The sequence below is a fragment of the Perca fluviatilis genome, chromosome 15 (genome assembly GCF_010015445.1).
Source record: "Perca fluviatilis chromosome 15, GENO_Pfluv_1.0, whole genome shotgun sequence".
Taxonomy (NCBI): Eukaryota; Metazoa; Chordata; class Actinopteri; order Perciformes; family Percidae; genus Perca; species Perca fluviatilis.
The window spans coordinates 3,358,304-3,365,014 of record NC_053126.1 but is presented as its reverse complement, the minus strand read 5'-3'; positions in this window follow the sequence as shown (position 1 = coordinate 3,365,014).

The window sequence follows — 6,711 nt, the reverse complement described above, 5'->3', positions numbered from 1 at the left end:
CACAGCAACAACTAATTTATTTTAACCACCTAAAAGAAGTCCCACTTCCAAAACTGTATGCTTTACTTGGAATATTGTCAGTGCTTTACCTAGACTTAAACATCTATTTCTTTTGGCACTAACTGGAGTAATAGTATGCAGCAGGTACATATGAGCTTACACAATAGAGGAGCTTTACTGTTAAAAGAGCAAAAAAACAGCTGTTTTATGACCAGGTGAAGCTTAAAATGTACCAAATATAGCGTACAGTTAAACTGATGATTTTTTTTAAAAGTGGGGGTTCTTTTAGGTGGCTTAAATATGTTTTTTGTTGCTGTGTTGTGGTTTCTGTCCATAGCAGTGTTCTGCACTGTTTCTGTTTCTGCACTATGCTCTGCAAACGCCACACACACTCTACAAACTGTGAGAGTGCTGAGCACTGTCTACTGCAGGTAAACACTGACGAGAGATAAATACTTTACATAACCCCACCTCAAAAAAAACTGAACTATCCCTTTAACCATTTGAACGTGAAAGAACACAGCAACCACTTTCAGAGCAGATGAAATAAAATGCCCCACATAAAAGGCTCACAGAACTACAGAGCTAAAATAACAACACCATCCAGTCCAGCAAGGAGCTGAAGAGTGTTGCGTTCAATTTCCCCGATGTACCTGTTCAGATACTGAGAAACTGTTGATTGGGCTCTTGTCATCTCCTCTGGGAAGTTTAGAAACTGCTTCACTGTTTTTGGAGGTTTTTTTTGTGCAATATAATGATGCAGACCCTCTGGTGGCAGTAAACTAGCTATAGAGCCCACAACAGGATGCCAGCACTTAATGACATACATTGGGGCCTATCTGTGCAAAAACAGGGAGCACATGTGTCCTTGTTAGGGACTTGCTTGCATTCATATGCATCGAGTACGTCGAGAAGTTCATCTGTGTTCACTGAATGAAAGTCCTCCAAAGCCTTCAAAAGGATAGCTCTTTCCTCTTCTGATACGTACAGAAAAAGGGAATCCTTGAAACTACTGGTTGTCGAGCTATACAATGCGTCTTCCAGAAATGGTTCTGCAAGTTTCACTGGGAAGTAACCAGCTTGTTTCCACCCTAGTACAAACACTCTAGCTACAGCCTGCCATTCTTCACACTGAAAGTCATGTCTGATGAAGGGACTTTAACCTCAACCCCCAGTGTGCAGCTGTCATAGAAATCCATCCAACATTCTGTCAGGCAGTCTCGCAAAACACCAATTCCTTCACCTTGTTCAAGCTCTCCATTTGGTAAACACATTTTGATGTTGACCTCAGTTGTAAGAATGTTTGGGTCCTTGAAGGCACTGATCAAATCACTGAGACAGTGTGACCTCCTCTTACAATCAGCGTTACAGGAGAAGGTTGTGGTTCAGGAAGTGCTTGGGCTGGAACATCGGTCTCCCCTGCTGCAAGCACCGGATCAGACAGTAACTCATCCAATGTTTGATAAGGTACACCATCCTCTTTGTCTGGCGTTTCAAGGTTTGGTTCATCCACAGTTACATCCAACCTGTCATCCCCCACTTATGATAATAACTGCCTCAGAACCCAGAGTTAGCAGACCATCCCACGGTAATGTGTCATTTCATTCCAAGTCTTCACTTGAGGAAGCTCCATAATTAGTTTCATCGTCATTTGGTGACTCTGAATTTCTGTTTTCCACCAACAGATCCTCAACAGCCTGTTTCTGTTCATGTTCAGTGAGATCTATCACTGGGGGCTGGGTTACTGAGAGATCATCCTCCTCTTCTACGCTGCTGTCCTGTTTTCTTTTTGGTGCACAAATAAAGTCTGAACATTTTGACCTTGCTTTGGTTATACAACTCTTCTACTCTATTGGACAACTTAACATGTATCTGGGAGCTCTCAACATGAGTTGAATAGTGGGAAAGAGGTTTTTTTTTTTGGAAAGGCCATTGGGAAGAAAAGAGTTTCAGCCATAACTTCGATATCTGCCACTGTTTCATCTTTGTCAACAGAAAGATGCCTGGTTCCTCCACCGCTTACGGACTTCACCTGTTTGTACCTTTGCTCTTTCACATCAAAATCCATCCAGCCAACCTCAATCCGCCCCACTTTCCGTTTGGCATTTGCATTGCCTGCCCAATTAGATGATCTTTTTTGTGGAGCTCTAGGTGTCCCCTCAGTTCCGGAGAGTCTTTGACGTAGCCTTGAAAGGATGGTTTCTTTCCTGGATGGTGCTTGTTGTGTTAGTGCTGCTTGTCTGCAAAAGGCCACCGTGGAGACTTTATCCCCAGCTGTGGGGATGTACTTGGCCAGGTCACTGTCTGTCATTAGTGGAATGACAGTTTCATCAATCTGAAAAAAATACAAGATACTCTAAATCAATAAAGGAATGAATGCCATACAAATTAGAATATGTCAATGTATATTTAAGGAATTTAGGATATAGCTTCAGTAAAGGGTGTCGTTATTAATATATTTTTTCTTGTATAATATTGTAATTTTGCTAGATATTTTTTGCAATTTGAGATGAAAGATTGTTATTTTAAATTATTGTGTAAACACACTTGATTTTATAACACATGCATTTGATTTCATTAAACAATAAAACATTTAACATAAGAGTGTGCACACTTTTGCTGCAAAGACTGTTTTAAAAAACTGAATGCGGGCCCAATTTGCATTGCACATTCAGTGTGCCTGTTGTGGTGTGAAAATGTTCTTAACATACATACTTGACAAAACTAAATATGAAATATAAATAACCGCATGATTAAATGCTGTGCAACAACATATTGTTGATAACAGAATAAGAAAAGACACTCACCTTACTTAAATCTTCCTGCTTCTACCGGTGTCCAAGTAATTCATGGGCATGATATTAAAACAAAAGCACAAATTAGTATTCCGTGGCCACAAATTAGTATTTTGTGCACACATTATACCTATTTCGTGGCCACAATATATGTATAATGTGCAGGGAAATACTTTTCCGTGGCCACGAATTGGTTTGTTTTGGCCACAAATTAGTATTTTGTGCGCACATTATACATATATTGTGGCCACAATGTATTTATTTTTCCCACATTTCATGTCTGGGGCTCCGTATAAAACAGCTACCATAGCAAATAAAATCTCTGCTTGATAAAGGAGGAGTAGTTGGTGCGGTATTGTCATATTTGTTCTTAGTTCTACGGCTGTGAAAATGAACACAATAATAACGACTTAACGCAGATTCCTTTTAACGCCACACATTTTTTTGACGCACAATTGCGTCAAAAAAACGCACTCACGTTTAGTAATTTAGGCTTCGGGTCGCTCCATAGTTTGTGGAAGCAGGAAATGTACTGCCGATGTGAACTGAGTTACCATCGGAGTACTCCCCAGCCTCAAATAGGGCCTACCACTTGAGCATTTAAAACTTGAACTATATCCATTTTAAAGTACATTAAGAACTGATTAAAAATGTGATTAATCATGATTTAACTATGGACAATCATGCGATCAATCTGAAGATGTAGTAACATGAAATGAACAATGGGTGTACCTCATACTGTGCATGTTAATGATCTTCCACAACAGTGTGGCATGAAAGAATGTCAAATGTATGCTGATGACGCTGTTGTATATACATGTAGCCATATCTTTACTTTATATATTAAATGATATATTTCCAAAAAATAATGGCAAACCTATTGAATACAACATTGCGCATTTGAGACTAATTCAGATCTGGATAAAAAGCCAAGTAAATCAATCTTTCAATTCAATTATGATTGCAGGATATATAATTGTATATGTCTATTTTCATTTCCTAAATAATTGGCCTAGCCTGACAAGCCATGTCACATCAAGATGTTGGGTCTGGGAACTCTCCATTGAGGTTGTCTTTCAAATTCCCTCTGCACGCAATAGGATAGCGCTACAACCAGGCAGAGCAACAAAGAAGGTAGCAGAGCTAGTTGATAGATTAAACTTTTGCCGCATCCGGTCGGCAAAATTCCAAACACATCTTCCTTTTTTAAGAATGACTTCAGTGCCGTTCTTTGTTCTTTTCTGAAAGAAAAGCTTAACTCCAAGTCTTCCAGAAGACCGCTGTTCCCAGCAGCAGCAGCCATAAGCCCCGCCCACAGACTCTATACACGATGTGATTGGCCTGACCAGAGTTTGGTTTTTCCAGCTCGCAAGTCAAAGGAGAGTTCCTACACCCCCCTGGCTGCAAAATAAATTTGCTGCCACTAGGGTGCGTCTAGATTTCTAGGCTAGCATTGGCCTATACATTACCTCCCAAAATTAGAAATAATTTGATAAAACTACTACTAAAACTTTAACCCTTTGTTGTCTTTTGTGACCATGCAAGTTTTAGTTTTTCTGGGTCCAAATTTAAAATTAAAACGGTCTTTTTCGACACTTTAACGTGACGTTTTTGACACTTTACAATGTTTTTGTTGCTTTTTTCTAGGCTCTTTTTTCCGATGTTTTTAAAAGCTTTTTTAGACATTTGTCAATTTTTTCAACGTTCTGTTACCATTTTCTTTTTTTCAAATGCTATAACATTGAATAAAACACCCAAATTCAATGAAAATAGTGAACTGGTCATGTCTTTAACTTGTGAAGAGCATTGTATGGAACCATACATGTTATTTTCTTTGACAATTTGGTTGAAAAACAACCCCACATTTCTAATATACAAACTTTGAAAATGGGTCAAATTCGACCCGAGGACAACAGGAGGGTTAAGAGGATATATGATGAGCTTATTTTAAGAGTGGGTGGATTCTGAAATGATCAACTATCAAATCTAAGAACTCCAACAACAACATCATTGATCAAAACTCTGATAAAATATCGTGATTAGCACCATTGGTCAAGCTGTTGTAGGGTGAGTAGCGTGGGGGGTCTCTGGCCAATAAAACACAGCGTGAGCAAAGGTCAGTGGCTGCCTGACTGGTTGATGTTGTTTACGTAGGATCGGGTGAGGAGTAATGTGTCGTCACACTTCTGGGAGATCACATGTCTCACACATGTGGAACCTGCTCGGAAATGTCTTCCTAATATATTTATGTGATTGTGCAACATGGGTTATCCTTGCCATGTTTATTCTACACCAAAATGCAAACAAAGAAGAAACGCCAAATAAGCTTTAATTGTATAACTGTTTATGGATAAAGTTAGTTAGCCATACAGTATTTGTAAAAGTAAATCACTTCAAATGTGCTGCAATCAGAAAGAACTGTCTTCAGTAAACTGGATATTAAGGCTTTCTCTCACACTGAAAAACGTCCAGCAGTGAGTAGAAAACACTCCACAACTTTAGCCGTATATTTATTCCATTCATCTGTGGAAGTACCTGGAATGAGCCTGCCAGTACATGACATTTGTGGTTGAATTAATGATTAATGATGTCAAGGGATTTGGACAAAACTTTTCTTGGAAAAACAGATATCTTCTGCACTCTGTCTGTGCAAACCAAAACAAATTGACCCGCAGGAGTCTCAATAACTGCTATTTTTTTCCCTTTATTTAGAAAAGCTGAAGAGAGCCAGTAAACGGGGGAGAGAAGGGGGACGACACGCAGTGAAGGGCCCCAGGTTGGACCCCAACATGGGACGCTGGCAAGGACTGAGCCCACATGGGGCGCACGCTCCAACCGGCGAGCTAGAGGCCGCCCCTCAATACCTGCTTTGACAGTGAAAATCAGGGTTGAATCAGGAAAGGTTTACATGCCATGTATAGCTTTATTAATAATAATCATATACAGTATTTTCCTCAGAGGGGGATCTGAGAGTCGGCAGCAGGGGTGACTACCATCCGTTGGACTAGAGTGCTGTCAATCTGACAATTGGGATTTCATTGGATCAGAGTACCTATCAAAGTATCTTCCCAGCCCTTGTCACATGACCAATTAATATTTCCATGATGACTATCTAATGTTCTGATACCATGGAGCCAGCACTGTAAGTGTTGGCAGACTGAGCCTATAGAAAATGTGTGTTGTATTCGGATATACAATGAAAACAAGTGAAATTAATAATGAATGTGATGTTTTACTTAGTAGAACTACATTGTGTTGTTCTATCCTATCCAAATAGTTCCTATATTTCTAAGCAGATTTTCTGTGCTATGCCCCTGGGCCCCCCTGACGGACTATTGGTCCTCTGCCACCCCAATTAAAAAATCATGGAATCGCCCCTGGTCGGCAGGACATGCTTGTTTTCTTTCTTTCGGCAGGAACTGCTTGTGTGTTTACCCACGTGCCAATAGACGTGTCGCTGAATCTTTTATCTGACTCATGTTATCAGCTCAACACTTCCACTCTTCCTCAGCCTTGATCTTTGCACGTGACATGGCTACTGATGGGTTTGGTTTGAACGCAGATCATCAGCATGGTCACGAAGCTGTTTGTTTTCCCTCTACTGTCGGATAGTTGTCGTTGCGGCTTACTCTTAAAGCCACCCCAAAACATGGATTTCAGTGAAAATTTATTGTTTATTAAAGCTATGGCCACAAGATTGTCAAAGTAGTTTCATTTTATCTGATCTTCATAGATGGTTACTTAAAACTCATTGAAAATTTCAAAGTGAAAATTAATAAATTCACCAACCAATGAATCTATACTACACATCACCTGACTCTCAAGTTGACAATGATGCAAATATATGTTAACACGTAAACATAAAAGTAAATATTACCAAATTAGAAAGGGTATTTATTAATGTATTCAGAATGTA